At 41.7% G+C, this 24,356-nt stretch overlaps 1 long non-coding RNA gene across 1 annotated transcript in view; it reads left to right on the top strand.

The window, feature by feature from the left end:
- Nucleotides 1–23,270, top strand: part of LOC121105715 — a 64,419-nt gene extending 41,149 nt beyond the window's left edge. Inside the window, exon 3 of the long non-coding RNA XR_005838339.1 lies at nucleotides 23,113–23,270. This is a non-coding gene — a long non-coding RNA (uncharacterized LOC121105715). The remainder of the gene's footprint in view (nucleotides 1–23,112) is intronic.
- Nucleotides 23,271–24,356: the final 1,086 nt, after the last annotated feature.

Here is a 24,356-nt window from a genome sequence, read left to right as displayed (position 1 = left end):
TTTTGTTTCTAAATGACTTGGACTTTTCTAATGGAGAAAATGTCCAACCCTTGTCTTGGTTTCAACCAAGCTAGTTTCTTTTATAATGAGGAGTTTGGAGTAGGTGACCTCTAAGTTTCCCTATGTGATTTGAGACTTGTTGATATTCACACAGGTTAGTATAGGAAGCAATGGGACTGGGACAAGACTTGATGTTCAGAGCAGGGCTCCCAACTGAGCCTGTGGACTATTCCAGTTTTAAGAGAGAACTTTGGAACGAAAAGTACACGATTAATACATTTGTCCAAATCCGTAGAATGTACAACACCAAGAGTGAACTGTGGACTTTGGGTCAGTATGATATGTCAGTGTAGGTTCACCAATTTTAACAAAGGTGGGGGATGCTGATGATGGGGGTTGTGTGTCTGTGTGGGGGCAGGGGTCTCAGGGACAATCTCTGTACCTTCCCCTCAATTCTGTTGTGAACCTAAAACTGATTAAGTTTTACTATGATAAAGTCTATTTCTTTAAAGCTAACATATATTCTGGCCAAATAAACTATAACACTTTAAAACTGTTTCCATTTTTCAAAGATGTGGTGAATTTCTTTGAACTGTTTTCATTGCCTTTTTAAATTGAAGCATGAAATAATCCAAACATTTTTTAAAGGGAAATAACATGACACGCATGTACCCAATACCCAAATTGAATAAATGTTTACATTATATAATATCTGTTTCAATTTTTTATAGAAATACTACATTACAGATAAAATCAAGTGCCCTGATCTCACACTCCTTCTCGTACTTCCCTACTCTGAAGCTGGTGTGTAATCTCCCATTCCTTAACTTTAATACATTCATATCCATAACACCTTTATATAAGATTGTTTTGAGTATTTTTGAAACTTGTAAATGGCATCATGCAAGAAAGTCTGTTAACATTTTTTTTTCACTCAGTGTTTTAGTTTTAAGATTCATCCATGTTAATATGTATAGATCTAGTCTATTCATTTTAATTGCTGTGTTGTGTTTCACTGTATGACCATAATGTTTATTTTTCACTATGGTAGTGAATTTAAAAAAAATTTTTTTTTCTTAAAGATTTTATTTATTTATTTATTTGACAGAGAGAGAGAGAGACAGCCAGTGAGAGAGGGAACACAAGCAGGGGGAGTGGGAGAGGAAGAAGCAGGCTCCCAGCGGAGGAGCCCAATGCGGGGCTCGATCCCAGGATTCTGGGATCACGCCCTGAGCTGAAGGCAGACACTTAACGACCGGGCCACCCAGGCACCCCTAAAAATTTTTTTATTTTTAAAAACAGTGCTGCACTGAACGTTTTCCTCTAAATGCATCTCCTTGCTCCTGTGGGCCGGAGTTACCTAGCAGGGCTCCTCAAAGCATGTACCAAAGCCCATTACCGGTTAATGACTAAAAAGTGCAGAAATTGAGAATAAGCATTTAGAAACTTTAGAAGCAAATCACCTGAGTACTTTGATGTCTACTGAACTAATAATAAAAAAAAGTATTCAGGCTTGTATTTTGTCTATTTTTAAGGCTCATTTGTTTTATGTTTTTACTGTATTTTACAAAAATAGTGATCCTCAGTAGGCTGGAATTTTAACACTTGGTTTTTCAGTAAGTTTGAGGATCTTGATACAGTTTCTACCTAGAAGCGACATGTCTGACTTGACAAGTAGGTGCATCTTTAGTTCTATAAGGTGTTAACAAATTGCACTCCAGAATGTCAAACCAATTTCCAATCTCATCTGCAGTGTATGAGAGTTTCCTTTTTTTCCAGTTGCTTTGTCAGTCTTTAAAATCTTTGCCAGTATGATACCTGTGGGAAAATATTTCATCTTAATTATAACATTTATCTGATTAATAGTGAGGTTGGACATCTATATGTTTGTTAGGTTCCCATTTGTGTGACTCTAAGCAGATAGATTTTCTAGGTTTGCAATTGTAGGGAAAATATGCCTGTAACAAGCTAGCTGTGGGAGGTGAAGTATTATAACAGGTATAACTGGTTTTGACTAGGAAAAGCCTAGAATAGCTCGTTTTGACTTGATGAAGGACAGGAAAAGCTCATTGTAGCAAATTAATGCATACACAGATACTTTAGTGTCTTTCCTGGTATTTTGGATTTTGGACAATGTCTCGGTCATTGCCACTAAGACGCTTCAGTGGAGTGATTTTCATGGAGAATTCTGTACCTGTCATCCAGTTCTAATAGCCAATGAGTTTCTGGTCCTAATGAGGCTGACGACACCGAGTGAGACTGAATTCACCTGTGAACTTAGTTATTTTCTGGAGCTGCGATCTGACCTCTCACTCACTCTACCTTTGACGTGAGCGAAAGAACCAGGGAAAAGGTGTGGAGGTGGGCATGCTGAACCAGGCATTCCCTTCCGATCACCCTGTAGTCAGCCTGATTTTTTTTTTTTTTTTGGTCTGCTCATTCTTTTTATAACCTTTAAAGAAAGAGGTGTGTTAAAATTTTCCATAATGATTATGAATTTATCTATTTCTCCTTTTTAGTTCTGAAAATGTTATTTCATCTATTTTGAGGTTATGTGATGAAGTCCACACACTTAAAAAAAATTGTGATTATATTCCAAAGCACCGCTCCAATAGGCAAGCCTGAGTGTTCGGTTGTCCAGGAGAGATGGAGAGACCCCTGGCCTTGAGCACTCACATGGCTCATTTTCACTCTGTTTCTTTTGGATGTTAGTGGCTTGCTTGTGGTTTGGTACATGCTTAACAAACTCCTGTCTTGGGGCCTTTGAATTTTCCATTCCCTGCCCCAAAACACCCTTCTAGGTGTCCTCAAGGCTTGCATCAGTGAGAGATGTGAAGCACACAGAATTATGCCTGGTTCACAGCAGTTACTGTAAGAGGAGGGAAGGAATGCTATGAGTTCAAGTGTAAGGAGAGCTTCATGGACAGTCATTAAGATTCGCCTAGAGAAAATCTGAACGGGGACGGAGAAAAGCATATTTTAGTAAAACCAACACGTGGAGCTGTGAAGGTGAGAGCTTCTCTAAAAACATTGTAATGACTCCAGGGTTCAGGTAGGAAGATGGTAGGTAATAGGTGAAAAGACTGGAAAAATAAGTTGAATCACCAAATAAAGGTCCATGAAGACTAGGCAAAGGATTTCGGACTTTGCATTATAACTCCTCCTCCCAGACTCTTGACATCCTAACTTACTAGAATGTCAGATTCCCGACGACATACGCAGAAAGACACCTGCACATAACAGGCAAGAAATGGTCCATGTACTGGAGATGAAGCACTTAGGCCATGGGGTGAGGTTGTCTGGGTTCAAATCCTGTTCCATCCCTTCCTTACTGTATGGCATTGGACAAGGTGCCTTAATGCTCTATACCTCTACCTCTGATATGTACAAAGGGGCTCAGGTACCAGGCTCACTGGGTAGTTGCAAGGATTAGGTTATATATAAAGCACCTGCTATACACTTACCACATAGTAAACATTAGCTGCTATTATTTTAGAAAATTCCTAATTTCTACATTATTTTCCCTTCATTAAAAATTCAAAATTCTGCCCTAACGGAGAACTTTGTAAGTAGGGTTGGAGGAAGAGAACTACCAGACCACCCAACCTTCTATAGGAATTATACCCTATCCCACAGGTCTTCCCAATTTCCCTGTGACAAGTATCTCTGTTTCCAAATTTTGTTCAATCAAGTGACAACATGGCAATGACTGCTAGGATTTTGATCCGTTTCCATGACACCTAAAACTTAATAAATAAGGAAAGGGTGATTGGGAGGCCTTGTATTCTGATCACTTTTCTTCCAAGAGCTTTTCTCCCTGTTTCTCCCCCTCCCAAAGCTTAGCTATTCAAGGGGCGGTTAGAAATCAGCTATGTACGATTCCATAGCAATTGATTTTCCCAACTGATGTGTTTCATAGGCGACTAGCACAGAACAGAGTACCTTGCCATCAAGAACAAGAAGAGACTTCCCTAGAGCAAGTAAAACAAAACCCGAAATGCAACATAGATGCAACAGAAAAGCTTTCCCATTCTGGTTTGTGTTCTAACTTGTCATGAAGTGTGTGCTGAAAGAGCTTGAAAGATAGGTGGACAGTGCCAGCACTGAGACACCACTGTCACCAAGAAAAATCACTTGACAAATCCAAATCTTGGAAAGAGCCGTGCCTTCCATGGCTCTGATGCTAAGATTAAATTACAGCCGTGCCCCAGGAAAGCAGAACTCTGCCAAGGTACTCCTCCCACTGAGTGTTCTTCGTGTCTGAGCTTAATGTTCTCAACACTCCTCTTGAGGTCTATTTTCAGTTGCTATATGAAGGATTAATGAAAGTAACTCCTTCTAGTGTGATTAATGTTTCAGAAATATGTCCCATTGTAGAATTAATGGTAGAAGACCCTGACTTTGTAGAGAAAGGCCTTCAAAAAATGAGGTAAAGGAAATAAAATCATAGATGTCTGAGGATAAACATTGACATTTTTTTCTTTCGATATTCAATAACGAACCTTAGCCGATGAATGTTTATTTCAAAAGAAAACACATGCACAATAGCCTTCCTACTAATGGTAGGAAACTACGTAGCTATCTAAATATTGAATTAATGTGGGGCACCTAGGTGGCACAGTTGGTTGAGCACCGACTCTTGGTTTCGGCTCAGGTGGTGATCTCAGGGTCATGGGATTCAGCCCCAGGTTGAGCCCTGCATGGAGCCGCTGGGGTCAGACTTTACGCTCAGTGGGCAGCCAGCTTGAGGATTCTGTCTCCCTCTGTCCACCCCCCACTCCCGGCTCTCAAGCACACACTCTCTCTCTCTCCCAAATAAATAAATAAATCTTTAAAAAAATAAATATTGAATTAGCGCAAATTAAGGTGTAAATGTTGGTATTGTTCACTTAGTGCAGAGGTGGACCACATGTTTTCCCCTTACTCTAGTCTCAGTAATATTTTCTGTTGAGCCATCATGACAAATCAGTCCTCTTTGTTTTCAAATCATTGTAAAAGAAGAGGGATAATACCACTGACATCACATCATTATTATGAAAATAGAGCAAAATCAAGTAAACAATAGTTTTTAAACTATTAAGAGTATAGAGTTATTAATGAGTAGTAGTGTAAGAAAAGGAGCACAATAAATTCCAGTCCTCTAATATGATCACATAATACACACATGCATGTATATATGGCTGTATATTTGTTCTTGTTAACTCAAAGCACAGTTTTATAGATCTATACCTAACAAAGGTATATGGGAATTTTACAATTAAAGCTAGAGATTTTTCTATCAAAAGATCAAGCACTTTCTTTGTTTTCTAAAATCATGATAGCAAATTTTCTATTTACTATACCAGAACATAATTAGTGGTTCTTCTCATGAACACAGACAGAATTATATAAAAACAACAGGTGCAAGAACTCATAGATAGTCCTTAATGGCAAAGGCTCTGAGGATTTGGAGCCAGAGCTATAAAATACCACAGAAGCAGGTGCTCTAGGTAGTCCTACAGCTCATGTGAGCACTTAGAAATATTTGATGTGGTGCATGGCAGCTTGCTTCACGACGAGGCTGAACAGGACAGCTGGCAAGAGGGTTAGTGGCATGCGGGAAGCTGGGGATTGGAGAACAGAGAAGGTACCATCAGAGCCCCAGCTGTGGCCAATCTGGCAGAGTTGGTTTCTGTGTTCTCAGGACTGTCTGTCTGCTCTGGTGTCTCACTCAGATTCCCTATGCTGTCTACAGCCTGGACTGCACACCGTCTTCATACTGGGAAGCCCTCCCCTAGCTCCTCTGATTGGCTCCTTCTGATTCTTTAGGCCTCACCTTGTGCTACTTCCTCAAGGAAACGAACACCTCCCAGTCCCTCTATTTTTCTGTAGTCTTTAGCACCATTGGCGACAATGTGATTCAATCATTTGTTTACTGTTCACCGTGCGTTGCTGCCTACCAGAAGGTGAGCTTTATAAGAGGAAGAACTACATCCCCGCGGTTTCTGGGTCATTGGAACCATCCACCAAACAACTGATGAATGGGGGTACCCGGGTGGCTCAGTCGGTTAAGCATCGGACTCTCGATCTCCACTCAGGATATTAATCTCAGGGTCATGAGTTAAAGCCCCATGTTGGGCTCCACACTGGGCTTGGAGCCTACTTAAAAAACAAAACAAACATAAACCCCGATGAATGAATGAATACATTAATCTCCAAGGACCCCTACAGCTTGACCATTTTCTCCTTGATTATCTGTTCCCTCAAAAAACATTAGTTTTGTTCTTGATTCACTGCGGTCCCGCCTTCCCTGTTTTTGAGGTAACAGTATGTTAAACATGGCTGATTCTCATTAGCACATTAGCCAGCGAATATGACCACACGTTCACCCATAAAATGATGTCACCTAGTTAAAATTCTTTTGTGCTCTAGTTCTTAGAGTATGTAGGGGGTCCATTTCTAACAATATAGGCAATTGTAGAGCCTCCAATTATAAAACACTTAGAAATGCTGAATGAATTATACCAAACATTCTTTCAAATGCATGGCTGAGTTTACAAGAAACTGTGGGAAAGTGTGAGAAAGCAGCTAAAACTGAAAACCAGAGCAGCACAGAGGATGTAAGTACATGGTTGTTCTGAGGAGGAAGCAGGAGACAGAAGATAATGCTCAGCGAGTAGCCCAAAGCTTGGCGCGTCAATACACACATGGAGACAGGAGATGCGGCCCGGGGCCCCATGCAAGGCATGGGATTCAAAGTACCGTGTTTTCAGAGCAAATATACAGCTTGCTGAAGAACCATGCCTCTAATCCAGGCCTCGCAGAATCTTCACAGATAAAGGCTCACTGGATATTAACTCCCATCTAAAATTCTAAAACACAGGGCGCAGTGGGAGCAAGAGTCAACAGACACCACAAACAGCATGACTGGATGCCTGAGAGTTTAAAACATACGACAATAGGAATCAGGAGAAAAATGAAACTGCAAAGATGAAGGGGAAAAACACAAAAATGCATTTGTTGAAATTAAACACTCTAAATATAANNNNAGAGCTAAGAGAGCATAGTCATCCTGGAGGATAGATGTGAGTATGCATCACAGGGCGATGAAGAGATGAAAAATATGAAGAGAGATGAATGGACATTGAGGATGAGATGAAATGTTACCTAACAGGAGTTCCAGATGGAAAATATATTAAAAAAAAAAAAAAAAGGAAGAGGCAATATTGGAAGGTACAATGATTAAGAATTTTCCAAGATGTAGGAAACACATAGATCATCTGATTCAGAAAGTTCACAAAGTCCTGAGCAAGATAAGTAAAAGTACGTCCATTCCTAACATACTGTAGTGAAATAGAATATCAAAGACAAAGATCTTAGCAGCGAAAGTCCAAAAAATGTACCCAAAATGTACAATACGTAGATTGATCTGAGAATTCAATGACTGCACTCATATCATCAAGGTCCTGAGAGAAGACAGTCATCAAGCTAAAATTCTATGCCCCGCTAAATTATCATTAAAGTAATAATAATAACAATTGGAGGTGCACCTGTAACAAACTCTACTTCAGGAAGAACAAAATTGAACTCAAATGGAAGGAGATGCAAAAAGGTATAATAAGCAAAGAAATTAATTAATAAATATTTAGATAATTCTAAATAGGTCTTGTATAAAGCAACATCATAATGATTGGTTTGCAATTAGAAAAATAGGATGGAATTGAACCAAGATGAAAGAGATTTTGGCTGAGAGTCTTCTGAAGTCTATTAGTTGGGAGGTGAGACATGTGTTAACCTTGAAAAAGTTGAAAGTCACATAGGCACGATCAAATGTTAACTACCACCACCAATAGAAGTATATATTTTTCAAGATACAGTTTTCAAATCAATAGGTGCTGTCAAAAAGATTGTGGTCTAGTGCGGCTGACAAAGTATCCCACAGCACCAGAGCTGGTGTTCTACCCGCTTTATGAAAGGTCGACCAGACTTAGAAGTTCATTCCTCTCTTCTTGGGCGCCATGGACAGACCTCCGATAGCTTACATTGTAATGGCCCGTTTCGTAGGTCAATTTCTAGTGCCTTTCTCACCACGGTATCCCAGTGCCTGGTACAGAGCTGGTGTTCTCATGCTTGTAGAACGAATGGATGCAACTTACTCAAGGGCACACAGCTACCGAGTGGCAAATAAGAATGAGAACTCAGATCTTTGCTCACCCAGGCTTGTTCCTTTTGGGGGAAAAAAAGTTATATCTGAAAAAATTGTTGTGTCCCATGAAAAACAGTAGCTGCTTGATTAAAGTGATAAGAAATCCTCTGAGATCAAAACACCAATGAAAACAGAAAAATTCACATCAGTAATTATTGCCAATCTTCTGTTTAAAGAAAATCCACACTTGGCAGGTTATGCTAGTTAGAGAACAAGAGTCCTAGAACTCTCCCGGATTTTTCCAGGGAGAACTTGACCATATCTATCCCAAGGCAGCGTCTCCAAGAGCATGATCCCAGGGGATAGAGAAGATCCCTACCCACCAGTTTTGTCACTGCTGAGAATTAAGATGCCTTGTTCAAATGCAGTGTGCCTTGAGCCCCTACTGTTGATCAGCTCAAGAGGTGGAAGGTGGAAGGGCTGAGAGCTAGCTGAGGATTTGCTCTTGGAAGGTTCTTCACTGAAGAAGCAGGGAAGGGAGAGGAATTGAAGGGAGGACAGATGGGGAGGGGCAAGAAGCTAAAGGTGAAGGAAGATACCAAATACCTATTTCATAATTTTGCTCAGGGCCAACTCTGTTCAGATTTTCAGCCCCAACAACCACACTTTAAAATGGGAAGTACCACATTTGATCTCCCTGATCTCACAACAAAATTAAAGGGTGGGAAGGAAGTGGAAGATCTTTTGAGATGCCTCCGTAGGCAGTGGGCACCTGCATTAGAGAGAATCTTACAGCTCTGTCTTCATGCAGCATTTTTTCCAGCCCTTTCTTATCAGTCAAGACCCAAGAGGGGCAGGTTATTCCAAAGGCAGCTTTCCATCAAGAGGAGGATCGTGACAGATGGCAGTAAGGGGAAGTAAGGACTGAGGGTGGGCAGCCCTGCACAGGAGGGAAAAGAAGGCGCTGAGGATGAAAGCTCGAGTTTGGGTTCCTATCTGAATTTCTTGGAGGTCGGAGTCCTGCTATGTCCAGGCATATGCCTTTGGCAAAAGGATTCATGTTCTTAAATCAGCGTCTTCCCTCCACATACACAGTCCTTTCTCTCCTTCACCTGTCTCCCACATGAAGAAACACCAGAAAGCAAACACACTCAACAAAAGGACTAAAAGAGGTGTGTGTGGGTGTGTGTGTGTGTTATCAAGCATGTGTTATCAAGAATGGACAGAGGAATTTGGGCAGCGGAAATACCTAGCATTTTTGCCACACTGAAGTGACTAGGGTTAATTTTCTATCCATCCTTCAACTTTGAGGTACCGGATGAATCACTCTTTTTTCGTTAATTAATCTCTTCAACACTTTTCACACGATTGTGGAGCTTTACCAGAGAGGGATTTCATCACTATCATCAAGTGGAATAAAGTGGAAGCCTACAGGCTCCCAAGGAGATCTGTTTTTCCACAATTAGCATTTCAGTCAAAGGCTTAACTCTGCAAAAGGAAAGCATAATGTGGAACAAGGACTTGTGAGGCAGCCTGTTCTGCCTCTGGCTCTCTGGGGCTCTGAAGGAGCCGATTGTGATCTAGCACTGGAAACAAAACCGAGCTTTCTCTCTTGAGCCTTGCTGTTTGTGTTTGTTCAGAATGCATGAGCTAAGACTTTGATCTGTGATCACTTGCTTATTTCCAGGGACCGCATTTGTACGCATTTGTTGGTGGGAAAAAAATCTCCATTTTCTCACAAGCGGATTTGAGGTGAGAAGAATCCAGTTAGAGGTAAAGGTTTCGTCAGGGAAACGTTTCAAGGCATCAGGGTAGGCACTGCCACCATCATTTGTCCAAGTGAACGGCTGTTATAAAGAATCCCCTTGCAAAATGTTACCTGTGGAACTGCGTTCAGGCCTTCCTTGACAACAGATGCTTGGCATTAGTGAATCAACCACTGGGTTAATTAGAACTCAGACTTGCAGTCTATTCTCAGCTCATAGAATAAACACTGTTTTCCTTTGACCTAATTGCAAAATGTTCTTAAACATCATCATTTTGTGAAAGAAACTGACTACAAATTGCTTCATGAACCACATTGTCGGGATTCAAAATGTGCCTGCAATTTGGAGAAAGTGTTTGCAATTTGCCGACAAAATACCATCCACAGAAGACAGCACTTTTCACAGGCTGTGGGCATATTCTCTCTGCAGATGCTATGTTCTTCCTCATATTTTTCCTCGTCTTCTACATAGCCCCTATCTGAGAAAGGTCAGATCAGAATCAGAATGTTCTTTCCCCTTATCAACAGATTTTATGTGGTAGGTTCCATAAAGGTGCTGGCTTCAGTGATATTTTAGATTTCTTCTCCGAAACCCCAGCAACAGTTTCTGTCGTCATGATTGAATTAAAAAGCCAACAAACACAAAATTACCGCACCACCACCACTATCAACAACAAAACTCAGAAACAAAGTGACTTTCTTTAAGGCAGTGAGGCTTGATTAAACACCTGGGGGTACATAATGGGTCAACTGTTTTGGAACACATCGGGTTGTTATTACAGAATTTTGCTTGAGTGTTTACCCTGTAATACCTGCAGCCTTACCAAACGTGATCTGCATAGGTGCCCCTATGCCGTATGGGAAAATACCTGGGCACGAAAGGGAGAAAATACATTTGAAGGGGCCTGTGGGATGCCGCTGGGACCCCAACATTTAGAGTGGTAAGGACTCTGATCTGAAACTCCCTTCCAGAGAGATCCTCCCGTGGATGACCACAGATTCTTAACCAAAGGACTGCAAGCCTCTTATTCTAAAAAGCAGCAAATGAAGACTGAGATAACAGTTGTGTATGTAACACGCAGATTATTACACAAATGACTTTCAATACCATTCTGGAGAACTAAAACTCCCAGGGAGTCTTGAAGGTGTTCTGCAACTTGGCCACCACTAGAGGGCGGAGCAGACCACTTTCACACATTTCCTCCCGCAGAAAGTTGAAAGAACGTTAGGAGCCAATATGGTTTCTCTCATCTATGGAACATAAGAACTAGGAAGATCAGTAGGGGACGAAAGGGATAAAGAAAGGGGGGTAATCAAAAAGGGAAATGAAGCATGAGAGACTATGGACTCTGAGAAACAAACTGAGGGCTTCAGAGGGGAGGGGGGTGGGGGAATGGGATAGACTGGTGATGGGTAGTAAGGAGGGCACGTGTTGCGTGGTGCACTGGGTGTTATATGCAACTAATGAATCAAAGAACTTTACATCAAAAACCAGGGATGTGCTGTATGGTGACTAACATAATATAATAAAAAAATATGATTATAATAAAAAAAAAAGGAGCTAAGGGACTGAATGCTGGGCAGACCTCTGCCCTGAGAAGTCTCCCCACCTCTTAACTTCACCCAATGTGTGCATCACCTCTGAAGGTTAGGAGTAGAAGGAAGAGCAGGCAAGCACGACATGAAAACTGCATTGAAATTTAGTATTTCATTGAAGAAGAGAATCTTGCCCTTGATAATTTTCATCTATTAAAATGTTTCAGCCCTTTCCACATGTCATCAACTGGGGAAATAAATCCAAGTAGCTGTTATTTCCTTCTACAGGCTCACAGTTTAGGCAGCAAGGCCGACATAGGTGAATTCATCAAGACACTCATTTGCTAGGTGCAGTGCAGCTGAGAGGAGGAGAAGCTGCATCAGATTGGGGTGTGGCTCGTGAGCACGCAGCCTTTCCCCACAGACTTAAGAAGCGAACATGCTGGGGGCCCAAAGACCAAATCGGAAGTCACTGAGTAAAGTAGAAAGATAAGGCAGAACCAAAGGGTTTTTTGAGAAAATGCTTTCTGTATATACAGAATATATGACAGGGAAAAAAAAACAAAACCCAAATGCAAAATAAGAGAGAAAAGTCAGTAGTTAGTACAGAGAAACCATTGTTTTTGTTTTTTTAGCTATAAACTTTTTCTAGATTTCAGAAGGTTTGGGATAAAAGCAATTTCGGAAGAAAACAATAACAGGACCACCATGCTGTGAAGGAAAGCCATTTGAATATCATTCCTGTTGTGTGCGTAGGGGTACACGTGGGAACTCTGCAGGCCAGTGTAGGAGTCATGGCAGAACCTGTCTCCATTTCTCCAAGATGTCTACCCAATCCACCAAATGTGCTTGGAGTTCATTAGCCAAGTAATAATGGAGCGGGCTAGTCCTGGCTACACCAAGGTCACTCGAGGAGCTTCTCAAACAGAATGTCCAGCCCTGTCCCCCCTCCCAGTTGTGATGTAATTTCTCTAGAAAATCTCTAGATTATTCTAATGTGAGGTCAGGGTAGGGGCCTACTGAGTTATGCACTGGTGACATTCCAGAGGGAAAACACAAAATTCCAGTTAGGGCATCTTCACCTTCTTCTCTTGAGCACCAGAAATGAACTGAATCCTCTATGTTAACTTTTAGTACCTTCAATACCTGGGATGGTTTGAAGGCGAAAATATATTATCCCAAAGAAAATAACATTAAAATGAAAATGAATACACAAAGGGTAGAGAACTTTGCAAACGATTTCTTTTCACTGTTCTCATGAGTCTTTTTGTTTTGTTTTAATTTCTAAAGAGTCCCCTCACTCTGAAAGGACATCTGGAAGTTCTTCCCTTTGGTCTTCCTTCTGTCCTCCCTTCAGGATGCTCCCATACCACTCTGCCCTTCCCTGGGGCTCCCAGCCTCACCTCGGAGCAGCAGAGATGCCCCAGCCTCTGAAGTTCCTTCTTGGCTTCGTTCTGCACGTTGGGCGGCAGCCCCTCCTGTGCTTTCTTATGAAGTATGTGTGGTGATGGCAAGCAATTTTGAATTCTTTACCCTACAGGATCTAGGAGGCTGACATTGCTACCATGTACCTCCTGTCATTATTACGCTAGTGCATTACTTACTTTTGTCAGGTTACATCATCTTCCAAATAGTTTTTCCCTAGGGTGGTGAATTTTACACGTCCACTTGCCTGGGCCATGGGACATCCAGATAAACAGACTAGACATTATTTCTGTGTATCTGTAAGGGTGTTTCTAGGAGAGAGAAGCATTTGAATTGGTGAACTGAGTGAAGGAGATTGCCCTCCCCAGTGTGGGCATCCTCCAAGCGCTGGGAACATGAATAACACCGAAAAGCAGAGGAAGGTTGAATTTTCTCTCTCTGCCTGACTGCTTGAGCTGAGATCTGAGTCTTCTCCTGCCCTTAGACTGGGACTTTGACCATCAGCACTCCTGGTTCTCAGGCCTTCAGATTTGGACTGGAATTTCTTGGGTTCCCCCTCACAGACAGTAGATTATGGGACTTCTCAGCTTCCGTAATTGTGTAAGCGAACTTCTTTATAATAAAGCTCCAGATAATTGTTAGATAGATAAATAGATGGATAGATGGATGGATGGATGGATGGATGAAGAGAGAGAGAGAGAGATTCCTATTCGTTCTGTTTCTCCGGAGAACCAGGACGACTACTGCATTCCCCATCAGGAGGGAGTATGAGAGGACAGAGGAAGATAAAGGTGGTGGTGAAGAGGGGGCTCTGTCCCCTCTCACACCTTTCCATTCTTCCTCCAGCGTGCCGAATGGTAGGCTCACATCGAAGGATCCCAGAGTAGTTACTACAAAGTGGCATATTGTATGCATCAGGATGGCCTACATTTCTTGGGCACTTTGATTCAAACTGGGGTCCAAGACAGCCGCTGTCTCTTAAAGTCGATCCTCTTCTGGCAAGAAAGCTGCATCAAGCAGGAGCTCTACCTATTACTGAGAAATTGCCAGGGCTGCAGACTCACCTTTGGCAGCCTCCAGCCTCAGGGAAGGTGGAGGAGCCCCTGCTCCGACATCCTTGTGCCACTAGAGGGCAGGGCAGAGCAGCAGCACGGGCTCGGAGGCGGGGAGCTCAGCGTTTCCGCAGCTGTGGCCCAGGTGGGCAGCTCCTTAAAAAAGCAGCACAGAGTCAAGCATCCAGCGAGGAAGGTTTCTTTGGGACTTTACTAGGAGAGTAGAAACGAAAGGTAAAAGGTAAGATTCGCTGCAAACAACTTTGAGTAATGAGACTTTCTTGCAGTAACGACGACAGCAGACTCCTTTAGAGATAGAGAAGGGAATTTTGAGGTTCTCTGAAAAAGTGGTTGACCTGAGAAGACACATAGCACGTGTCCATTTCAGGGATCGAAAGCTAGCTGCCCGGGGGCTACGGTGGCTTTTCCAGGTGCCATGAAACACTTCCAGTAATTCCCCCACTTGCGTTGATTTCCTGCTGCAAGCTCCAAAGGGAACCGTGGAGACCCGGGTTTGTTTCCCAGGAGAACCGGCCCAGGAAACCAACTGCAGGCGGACTGCACAGTGGCGCCCGTAGAGACAGAGCGGCGTTCAACCCTCATCATTTCATCTTGGGTGGAAAGAAAGTACTTTCAGGGAAGGCTTTCCGCGATCACATATTTTGTATTCATATTTTGTATTGCCAGTGCTTTTCCCAGCCTTTATTGAACCTTTTCCCCCTGAGCATGGAGCTTCATAAGAGAGAATCACAAGGAAGAAAAAGTGGGTCCTAACTCCCTAAGAGTTTCTCCAGTGTCCTGGAGAAACTGGGAAGTGTTTCGAGCAGGGTGGCATGCCCAAGTTCTAGGACAGTTTATTTACTAGTGAGTGGGAGAGGTGTAGGGGCCCCACGAGAGACAGCCCAGAAAGTGACACAGATAAGAACATTAGCAGCAGGGCGCAGGAAGGGAGTGCAAATGAGGACGCTGATGGAGAGAGTCATGGAGAGGCCCCCTTGTGAGGACTGGTGACACAGGATGAAGCCAGCATCAGGTGATGATGGGACTAGAGCCATGCCGAGGGGTTGGGCTTCTCTGTGACACTGAAGACATCCTAACGGTACACAGTGTTCTACCAAACAAGAGGAAACGCTTCTTGTAAGAAAAAAAAAAAAAGTAAAAAAGAAGATTCAGATACAAATGAAAATTTAGTCATGACCGAAGTGCACAGGTTAGGAAACTGCTTTATGGTGGCCCAGGGGATGATCCCGGACACTAAATCAGGATGCCAAGTCTGAGAGGACTTACTGCCAAAGACCCACATGGCTCTCCTAGAAGGGGAAATGAAGGCTAATGTGGAAAATGGAGGTTTTCTGTGCACCTACATCTTTAAAAAACTACAATTTCTGAAGGATTACTATGTGATCACAATACTAATTACATTATATACACAATTTCATCGATGCTCACAACAGTCTTGTAATCTAGGTGCTATTTGTTCCATTTTGACTCAGAGAGGTAAAGTTACTTTCCCAAGGACACATAATTGATAAGTTCTATAGCTTGAATTCAAATACGGAAAGGTTTACCTCCAAAACCTGTATTTGAAGATGACAGAGACCAAGACCTTTTTTTCTTTTCTGCCGCAAAAGCAGTCCAAAAACTGATCTGAAAATGCCATTTTCCTCTGAGGCTTTCAGGCTAGGCCAAAATACCATTCTGTGTAAGAGTCCTAACGTTTTTATTCTCTTTTATTGTAAAGCCATGATTCATACCGTTGGAAAGTCTCAGTAGCAAATTGTTTCTTGTATACTATTAAATGAAAGAAACAGTGCAGAATAACAAAATGGCTTTTGTGCAAAAATTTGTATGTCTGCAAATAGATACCTATTTTAGGATATATGCTTTTTTGAGGTATCGTTGACATATAACATTATATTCGTTTCAGGCATACAAAATGATGATTTGATATTTGCGGATATTGTGAAATAGTCACCATGATAAGTCTAGTTACCAACCATCACCACACAGTTACAAAAAAAAAATTTGCTTCTTGTGACTTTTTTTTTTAAGATTTTTTATTTATTTATTTGACAGAGAGAGACAGCCAGCGAGAGAGGGAACACAAGCAGGGGGAGTGGGAGAGGAAGAAGCAGGCTCCCAGCGTAGGAGCCTGATATGGGGCTCGATCCCAGGACTCCGGGATCACGCCCTGAGCCGAGGGCAGACACTTAACGAGTGAGCCACCCAGGCGCCCCACTTCTTGTGACTTTTAAGATCTACTTTCTTAGCAACTTTCAAATATGCAGTAGAGTATTTTTAACCAGAGTCGCCGTGCTGTACTAGGATATATGCTTTTTTATCATGAAATACTGGAGACAAAAAGAAGGTGAGGTATAGGAGAATCTTTTCACCTTTCATTCTGCTCAGTTCTGTACAGATTATAAGTGAGTTAAGTGGATGGAGAAGTCGTGGTACATATTTTGGTTTGTTTTTAAGTCTCCTTGGATTGCAAAATTGAATTGATATTCATCGTTTTCACAGCTCTTTTAGAAGTCATTCCTGAAAGGTTTTTCTACAAATAGCTTTTTCGGTAGCTATCTTAAGGTGGAGAGGGTGAAAGAGATTTCATGATGAAGTTTCCCTCTCTCAGGATTCTGATAAAGAGTATCATTTAAATTAATAATTCTGCATATCATCCCTGAAAACTCACTGAGTGCCTCCAGACTACCCCAAACAAAGATTTGTGTACTTGAACCAAACCCAGATGTATTGGAGCCCAAATCATCTTGCTTTGAAGAGTCAGAAGAATGGCTGATTATACTGAGAGGCAATCCAACCTTGGCACGCTTTGTGGATTTGGTAACTTTCTACCCTTTGTACATGCTACAGGAAGAGAGACTTCTCGATCCTATGTTCTTAAAAATGGACTTGCTGCTTTATAAAAGTGTTTTACCTAAGTACTTAACTTCAAGTGAATTTGCGTTGGAATTTAGAAAATTTGAAGTTAGAGTACTTCACATAAGAAAAGTAATACGTTTTCTTGATTAAAAGAAAAAAGTATGGAACTCTCGCTATTCAGTAAGGAGACATTTACTAAACTACACCAGAAAATAAGTTTCACTTGTTGGTAGTCCTATTGCAAATGCCAGATACTTTTTTAAAAATGTGTTTATTTGTTTGAGAGAGAGAGAAAGCGAGTTTGGGGAGGGGCAGAGGGAGAGAATCTCAAGCCCACTCCCTGCTGAGCGTGGAGCCCAACTGGTTGGGGGGAGCTCGATCTCTGGACCCTGAGATCATGACCTGAGCCAAAAGCAAGAGTCAGACACTTAACCGACGAGCCATCCAGGCGCCTTGCTGAATACTTTCTAATAGCTATTCTGAATATGAAGTTTGAAGCCTTATCCATCAAAGGATACAATTTATAAGACTCCCCTTGAGGCCAAAGTGGAGCTCAGATGTTGGGCTGTGCAACAAACAAAAAACAAACACAGATTCAACAAATGTGTGCTACACTTCCTGAGGAAGCTACCTTTGATCTGAGTCCTGCAGGATGAGAAGCAGGTAACAAGGCGAAGGAGGGAGAGAGTGGGAAATGATACAGACAGCGGCATGTCTGAAGTTTCCAGTGAGGAGGGAATATAGCAGTTATACCAGAAATTGGAAGAAGACCATGGAGAGCAGATTGCTGAAGGGACGGTGACTCCTAAAGACTATCAGCACATGGCATTGTAGACCATGCAAAAATATTTTGGCCTCTATTCAGAAGTTGATGGGAAATTATTGAAAGGTTGTCAGTGTGTGTGGGAAGGTTCTAAAAGAATTGTCAAAACGTCAGTCGCCTGATCTTGTTCCTGTGGAAGTAGTCCTCTTTTCATCATGGCTGTTTTGCCGTACATTTTTATTATGACATGTGTGGTGTGGATTAGTGTCCTTCACCAGTTGTGGAAAATTCTCAGCTGTCAGCTCCTTAAGTGTTTCGTCATTCCCATTCTAACTTTCTCCTCTTCATCGAGAACTCTAATTCGACCTGTTAGATCCACCTACTCTGTCCTACTCGTTTCTTAACCTCTCGGTCAGTTTTTCCATCTCTTTTTCTCTCTGTGCTGGATTCTGCAAAATTTCCTTGGAACATTCTTCTAGTTCACCCTTCCTTCCTCCCTCCCTCCCTCCCTCCCTCCCTTTCTTTTTTCAATTCTAGATGCTCTACTTATTTTTAAAAATTTACTTGTTCATCCTTTTAATTATCCTAATCACTGCTCATATTTAGTTTTTCCTGAAATTTTTATTAAAGTTTTTATTTTGTGATACTCGCAGATTCTCCTGTAGTTGTGAGGAATAATACAGGGAAATCCCACGTATTGCTTACCCAGGTTCCTCCAGTGGTAACTTCTTGCAAAACTGTAATGGAGTGTCACACGAGGACCTTAATTAAAAAAAAAAAATTATATTGCCTTTTAATATTCTGTGTCTGATAAGGCCAACAATAGAAAAGTCTTTGTAGGTTTTTGGTTTTTTTTTTTTTTTTTACAATTTTCTTATTTTTTTTAAGATTTTATTTATTTATTTTAGATTGAGAGATAGAGCACACATGAATGGTGGGGAAGGGCGGAGGGAGAGAATCCCAAGCAGACTCCCCACTGAGTGTGGAGCCTGTCACAGGTCTTGATCTCAAGATCTAGAAATCATGACCTGAGCTGAAACCAAGAGTCAGAGGCTTAACTGACTGAGCCACCCAGGTGCCCTCTGGGCTTTTTTTTTTTTTTTTTTTTTTTTTTATTTTTTTTTTTTTTTTTGTTTTTTTTTTTTTTTTTTTTTTTTTTACAATTTTCTTATTTTTGTTGGTTCTTATTCATGGTGGCTTGCTTCCTTGTGTAGTATATGATTTGTGATGATGAACTGTTTTTACTTGGTTCTGTAAGTAGGGAGATTGATTTTAGCCCTTGGATTGAAGTTGGATTCCATCAGATAGGACTTGTCTTGGATTCTGTCCAGCAGCTTGGGGCACTACCAACCCAAGTCTCCTTTACACTAAATTCCTGGCTGGAGGTATTTGGGGATGACCCAGACAGTACGAATTTCACTTGCAAACCCACATGAAGACTGTGTTGTGGCTGTTTAGAAAGGTGGTCTTCTGGAGATGGTGGGAGTTGGGCTCCCATGTAGTTCATGCCACAAGGGGTTGCATAGGGCAGTGAGCTCAGAAGAGCCCCTTACTGGGTTTAATGCTCTGCTATTACTATCTTAAAATTCTTAATAATTTTGAATGAGGTACCCTGCATTTTCATTTTGCACTGAACCCATCAATTATGAAGCTGGTCATAGGAAGGGGTATGACTCTTTACAGAACCCACCTTTATAGGCTGATATCTCCTATTTTATGGGGCTTTTTTTTTTTTTCTTGTACTCTGTAACTGGCAAGTCCCTTAAACCTTAAAACTCACATTTACTAGTTTGGAAAGAGCAGCTTCTGTGTTCTTCTCACTCCATATTCCTATTATAGGTTTTGTCCTGAATACACTTTACTTTTTTTCCAGGTCATCAATGCTTTTGAGAAGATTATTTCAAATATATATATTTTCGTCATTTCAGTGGAACATTCAAACCAGGTACTTAGTCTCAAATGCTGCTGGAGCAGAAGCCTGGGCAGTACCCAGTACTGACCCCATTTCCCCTTGGAAAAGTTCCCCCAGTTGCACGCCTCTGCTCATAGGATCACCAACCTCCTTCCAGATCATGCTCCATCCCTTCCTCTTTCAAACTCCACATCTGGACAATGCTAATTTGTCTGCAGGCCCAGCGCCAACTATTTCCTCTCCTATATGTTGGTTAAGGCACAGACCCCATCCCCTGATTCCTTCGGGGTTTTGCTGTTTTTGATTCTCAATAAGCCTTTCTTCTCTCAAAAGTCTCTGGTTTTGCAAATCCAAAGCTCTTTCAAAAATTTGTGTTATGAAAATTTTAAATATGTTTAGAACTTGAAAAGAGATAAACACTGACTATTTTTTTTTCTCTTTGCTTTCCTGCTGTAACAATCCTGATCCTTCCTTGTGGAAGGCCACTTCTGAGTCAGTGGGGGTGCTGAGTGTGAGTGCAAGGGAACAACAAAGCAAACCTTGCTCTAGGACTCCCGGTTGTGTCCTACACCACACGTGACTTGAGTCCTCGGGGTCTTTGAGACCAGTTCCACAGCTGGACTGCCTAGTTATAGGAGCAAATAAATTCAGATTTTGAATGTAAGAAGTTTGAGTTGAATCTCTTGCCTTACAAATAAAAGACTCTCAACCAATCCAGTGGTTAACCAGATGTTGGACAACCCTGAACCCATTTCTCAAGAAGTCAAGAGTGGGGTCCCAGTGAGCTCCAATGCCTATTTATTTGGTGGAAAATAGCAACAGGCAAAGCCAGTTTGGGATACTTACAGTGTGTTTTTAGATTTAGCTTTCATTTCAAAAGAGAAGAAATGCCCAAAGGTCAAGCACTGGAAACAGAAAAGTCAGTTGGTACTTCCTGGAAAGCAGAGCAAGACAAACATGGTCCACCAGTTGGTGGCAGCCTAGCTCTACATCAGGCATGTCAAGCTCTTTGTGGGCACACCTAGTGCTGGCTGAGATCTCTGGGCACCAGTAAGAGTTCGTTAAAATGGGATGGGCTGTACTGCTCATTCCTGCTTTCAACCTCGATAAGCTATGTTTATCCATTTTATTAGAAGCATTATCTTAAGTCAAAGTTAAAGGAAAAAGCATCAGCAAAGCATTGTGCTTTTTTTTGTCTTAAAATCCATGTAAATGCTCTGAGAATAGTTTTCTCAATGTTTAGAGAATTCATTCTCCTGTTTTCTTCAGCAGACTTGGGACAAAAAGTCATTTAAAAATCTTTTTTCTGACGTTCTGGATAGCCAACATAAGTCCTTCCCTTTTTTTCAAGATTTGCTTTCCTTTCATTTCTGTTATCTGCTCCAGAGTGAGATCTGCTCCCAGATTTTGAAGGATCCTTCTCATCCTTTGGGTGGTCTGGTGGTTGCTTTGCACCCCTCAAGACAATCTCCTTCTTGGAAACAAAGGTTCCACGGCTCCACCTTCCTTGTTTCCCTCAGAGGCACATTTCCTTTTAGTGTTGAATACAGACTCAGCGTGAGAAACAAGCGTCCTAAAAGATGCTGTAATAGAGAAACATTTGCCATTGTAACCAACCACCAAGAGGACTGTATCAGAGGCTGGCTAATGGCTGCCTCCAGCCACACATCTTGAGGTCATGCTTGGTCCTTAAAGGACTGCCAGAGTGACCAGAGAAAGCCACCATGGCGCCTGTACCACCCTCTGTGGGACCTGCTCCAAGGCCACACACAAGGAGAGTGAAAGCACTTTTGTAATCAGAAACATTATTTTTGAGGCCAAAAAAAATAATCGGTACAATAGTCCTCCCTCAACCAAGACCCCCAGGTGGCTGAAACTGCAAAAGTACTGAACCCTATAGAGACTGTTTTTTCCTGTACGTACATATGATAAACTTTAATTTATAAATTAGGCACAGTGAGAGATTAATAATAGTAATAAAATAGAATAAATACAACTATACACTCTAATAAAAGTCAGGTGATTATGGTCTCTCTTTCTCTCTCAAAATATCCTGCTGTCCTGTACTCACCCTTCTTCTTTTTTGCTTGTAAGATTTTATTTTTAAGTAATCTCTACACCCAATGTGTGAGAGTTGCATGCTCCACTGACTGAGCCAGCCAGGGGCCAGCCCCTCACCCTTCTTCTCATGATGATGTGCGAGGATAACACGTCTGTGTGAGGAGATGAAGTGAGGTGAATGACGTGGGCACTGAGATGTAGCGTTAAGCTACTACTGACCTCCTGACAATACGTCAGAAGGAGGAACATCTACTCCTAGACCACAGTTGACTTTGCATGACTGAAACTGCAGAACACAAAACCATTTCTTACGATTACTGACAAATTGTATTTATTTCTGCCATCTTCTTTGGTGATCGCTTTGTTATGTTTTTCATTTGTTTCTTTTTTTTCTCCTGAGGTGTTTCATATTATTTTTTTTTCACTCTGTACATAATACACTCTACTTTTATTCTTTTAGTGGTTACCTTTAAAATTGTATATATAATTTAACAAAGACTCCGAGTAAAATAAAATACAGATTCTGCTTCCAAAAATGTAGGAATCTTAAAATTTTATACGTCTAACCACTGCCTCTCAGTTGACCTACTATTGTTGTCCAGGATTTTGGTTCTATCTTCTTATTTGGAAAATTGTTATTTTAAAACGTGTTACTAAAAGTGTATAACCTCTCTGTAAGTATGTATTTCATGGATAATTATTCTGTGTTCTATATCTGATAATTCCAATATCTGAAATCTACCAGGGTCTAGAACTGTTTTGTGTGTGTGTGTTTGTGTGGTTCTGGTCAGTCTCACTCATGGTATAATATTCCCTAAAACATCTGGTAGTTTTTTACTATAAGCTCAGATTTGGAATAACCTGTGGGAGCTTGATGGGGGTGTTTCTCTCTGGAGAGGATGTGCGTATGTACCAGGACCAACACTAACTTGGGGTCGCTTCATTTCTAGGTTTAGGGTGTCCCTGACTGCGTGGGTAGTGTGGATAGGAAACCCAGATCCTGGAAAGGGCACGCCTCTGGTTATAGATCCTTAGAGAAGAAGTCATTATTGTCATTTTTTTTTTCCCACCAACAGTTTTTTGTCTGTCTGATTTTGGTGGTGCCTTTTGCTGTAAGGCAGATTTTCCCCAGCCTGCCATTTCATTCCACTGAGAATGTGACAGCTTCAGGTGTCTTGGCTGTATAGGGAGCAGGGAGAGTCTCAGGTTTAGCCCTGCTTCTATGGTTTCTGGTTTTATTATGTGTATTTATTTTTTAAAGATTTATTTATTTATTTTAGAGATGGGGGAGGGGCAGAGGGAGAGAGAGTCTCAAGCAGACTCTGCGCTGAGCGGGGAGCCTGACACGGGACTCAATCCCACAACCCTGAGATCACAACCTGAACGAAAACCAAAAGTCGGATGCTTCACCGACTGCACCACCCAGGTGCCCCTCTGGTTTTTTATTTTTAAGATTTTTGTCCTTTGGGCTTGCCTTCAGATCTTAGAAGTTCAGCAAGGCACGGAAAGGTGTACTTGCTGGAATTTATCCTTCATGTGGACAGTTTGAATGGGATGGCATTTCAGAACATGGCCCTCTCCTCTCCCTCTTAGCTTCTCCAGCCTGGTCTACACTCCCCCGTCCCCTGCGAGGGCTTTGGGCCTGGAAGCAAACACTGAGAGGCTGCATCAGTTCACAGAGAACCGTTTGGATGACAGAGACCTTGAGATAATCACAGAGCCAAAGCCAAGATGGTAAGGAGCACTGAAAACCAAAGAGAAAAAAAAAGAGCAGGAAACCCCTAGCCTAAAGGGCCAGCGCTCCTCTGAGAAAGGTAAGAATGAAATGACACTTCAAAACATTTCAAAGATAATCTCATAGATCGTTTCACAGCATCACCTTACACCACGTAATCAAGAACATCACATTAGCCACATTATGGGTTTTTTTTCCACTTATCAAATAGAAGCAAAAATCAGAATCAGATGAAACACTCAGGTGGATTAGTTGAAGTAACAGCAGAAGGTGCTAGAAGGCTTCAGCATAGCCACAGGACCCCAGTACTGCTGCCGGAGTCCGGAGTAAGCCTACTCTGCAAAACCCACATCAACGCATTGTCCCCATCCTTCCAAAGCCTTGTGTCTCCATCCTCAAGGAGCATATGAATCCTCTCTGCCTCCGACGATGGGATGGCCAACATGCAGCTGACATTTTCTGCTAGAATAAATTGTTGCAAAGGAGTTGTTATGACTTTAACAACAGTTTGCTTCCTAAAAACTTTAACTGTTGTTCCTATTCCAGTTGTCAGGTTTACAAAGTAGAGAGACGATCATAGATGGCCGTCACATTTTACTGTGATCAGTATTGTATTGACCTTCTTCTAAGAAGTAGCAATTCCTGTGTCAAATGGCATTACTTCAAGTCCAACAAGTAGATCCTGTTGGACTTTCAGGATAGTAAATGAAAGCCTATATAGGAGGAATTTATTCTGAAAGATAATTACCCTTGCCTGACAGTCCTCTGTCTTAAGATTAATGAAATGTAAAAGCTACCACTATTTCCAATGAAGATTTCACCGAAAATCACCAGTCAAATAAGAAATCATGTGTCACTTCCATAGCACGTGAAGATTGCAAGTATAATTTTTAAAATAATGAATCATAAAGTAATCTCTCGACATGAGCTATGCAATGTCCTGAACACTTCCGCTGCACTCAGAAATAGTCTACAATGCCTCGCTCGTCAGGATCACTGGCATCGGAAGAGAATGAGCCCCTCTGACAGCGGGCCTAGTCCAGAGTCAGCAAGACACCAGAGAGGTGAGCGATGCCTGGCCGTTGGCCTCGGGAAGCCAGAT

Source organism: Ursus maritimus, unplaced genomic scaffold, assembly GCF_017311325.1.
Source record: "Ursus maritimus isolate PB19 unplaced genomic scaffold, ASM1731132v1 scaffold_29, whole genome shotgun sequence".
NCBI lineage: Eukaryota > Metazoa > Chordata > Mammalia > Carnivora > Ursidae > Ursus > Ursus maritimus.
Note: the sequence above shows the minus strand (reverse complement) of the source record. Positions and strands in the feature narration are given on the sequence as shown.